The following is a 2,375-nucleotide window of genomic DNA, read 5'->3' as shown; positions in this document are numbered from 1 at the left end:
AAACATCATTCTCTTCCAAGCACTTAGAAGCCTTCCACCACCCCCTCCTTGTACACAATGGGTATGACCACAAGGCATCAGTAGCCCAAGAAGGCCGGGGGCCAATGTAACTGTGAACGAGAGAAATATGGTAGCTAACCAAACCTGGGAAGACTAAGGTAACAGTAGGGTATGAGAAAGTTAGGCTTCCTCTAGAAAGGAGAGGACAGTTCCATGTTACACAGGGTGTCACATACACTCATCTGAGAATATCGGGTAAGAACCCTATGATTGTCTACTACCATACCATCCTATACGCACCCGATCTCGTCTGATCTCGGAAGGTAAGCAGGGTCAGGCCTGGTTAGTACTTGGATGGAAGACTGCCTGGGAATACCGGGTGCTTTCGCTTTGATCTCCAAGAGGGAGGTTTCTTGGGATGGTGGGATACTGCAGGCTGTGGATGCCACTTTCACGGAGATGGCACAACCTCTCTACGAACTGGCTAAGGGAGGACTCACTATGGTAGAGTGTGGACAGCTGAGGCAGAAGGAGCATTTCGGGAATTACAAAGAGACTTACTATGTGCCCCAGCATTGGTCATCCCAGATGTTACCAAACCCTTCCACTTGTATGTGGATGGAAAGGCAGGGCTGACTAAAAGAGTTTTGACTCAGACTCTGGGGCCTTGGTGAAGGCCAGTGGCCTATATTAGCAAGAAACTAGATCTAGTAGCAGCTGGGTCCCCACCCCCTTGCTTCTGCATAATTGCTGCCATGGCCCTACTGGTCAAGGATGCATGCAAATTGACTCTGGGTCAAAATCTCATATTGACCACCACCCACGTTATTGAGGGCCTTCTCTGGACTCCACCAGACCAGTGGATAACAAATGCCCAAGTGACGGGGTATCAGGCCCTCCTCCTGAATGAAAAAAAAAAAGTGATCTTCCGGTCCCCAGTGGTACTAAATCCAGCCACGTTGCTACCAGAGGTGCTGGCTGACCACCCACACGACTGTGGGAATGTCCTAACCTAAGTCACGGAAATAAGGCCAGATCTCAGAGACACTGCCCTCCTGGATGTGGAAATGACTCTGTTCACAGAAAGGAGTAGTAACATGGTCAGTGGAAAGAGGTATGCAGGGCCTGTGATGGTTTCTTCTGATCAGGGACCCTGGATGACAGCCCTGCCACACAGGACCTCGGCAGAAAAGCGAAGTTGATTGCATTCAGCAAGGCACTACAGATGGTCAAGACCGTGGGCAGTAATTGGAAACTACAGTGTGCCTACTGGCCCCAGAGCTCTGGGCAAGGAGAGAGAATGAACCAGACTCTCGAAGAGACCTTGACAAAGTTAATTCTGGAATCTGGCGGTGGATGGATGGATCTCCTTCCTTTTGCTCTCCTCAGGGCGCAATGTATACCCTATTTAAACAAGGTGACTGCATTTGAAATAATATTTGAGAGGACCCCCCTCGCTCTGTCCTAGGCTAAAGGAGGTTGCTCTAGCAGAAATGATTGATCAGTCTATACTCCAGTCACTGCAGGCATTACAGTCTGTCTTAAAATGAAGGGATCCAAACTGCCCACACTGGGACAGAGACAGTGGTGAAACCACATCCCAGGGACTTGATTTGGATATGTCACTATCAAGTGGAGAACTTGGAGCCTCGCTGGAAGGGACCATTTACTATTATCCTAACCACCCCCACAGCAGTAAAAGTATAAGGCATTAGGGCCTGGGTTCATGCAGGTCACGTCAAACGAGCCGAGAGTAAGGATGCCCCCCAGAGATGGGAGCTGCAGCCGACACACCCTGATAACCATGGACTAAAATTAAGACTAAAAAACTGTAAGTTTATTGTTGCTGTACTAAAGAAAATTGGGACGATAAAATGTTAGTCTTATATGCTCAATATAAGATAGAACTATCTGAAAAGTAAAGGATTTGACTAATCTCCAAAGAAAAGGGGGGAATGCAAGGGCCTGCCCCTCCCAGAGGAACTTGATTGTGGACTCTGGATTTAGGCGTGGGGCAGGCTGGTTGGAGACATCCAATCAGTGGGGTGCGCATATATCCACTAGGGTTAATTGAGATCCGATTGGCCACCTGTGTAGGGGCGGGGTTCAACCAACCCCATAAAGGTTAGTGTGCCAGGCTGTCAGGGGAGCAGGAGAGCTGTGGTGGGAGCAGAAGGAAGAGTCGGAGGAGCGGAAGAGTTTTAACAGCTCTTGTAAGAGCTATAACCATCGCCAGCAGTCCCACAGCTGGTGGTCCCACTGAAGGCAGTCTCCAGCCACCTGCAGCCTCCAGCCACCGGTGGTCCCACCTGAAGCTTCAATCCACCTTCAGTTTCGAGCCACCTCCAGTGGTCCTGCCTCCAGTGGCACCAAGC

General features: G+C 49.9%; 1 pseudogene; it reads left to right on the top strand.

Annotated features, from left to right (window-relative positions):
• The first annotated feature begins 272 nt into the window (after positions 1–272).
• LOC122901310 lies at positions 273–391 on the top strand (annotated as a pseudogene).
• Positions 392–2,375: the final 1,984 nt, after the last annotated feature.

The sequence above is a fragment of the Neovison vison genome, chromosome 2 (genome assembly GCF_020171115.1).
Source record: "Neovison vison isolate M4711 chromosome 2, ASM_NN_V1, whole genome shotgun sequence".
Taxonomy (NCBI): domain Eukaryota; kingdom Metazoa; phylum Chordata; class Mammalia; order Carnivora; family Mustelidae; genus Neogale; species Neogale vison.
The sequence above is the reverse complement of the archived record's forward strand: the minus strand, read 5'-3'. Positions and strand labels throughout refer to the sequence as shown.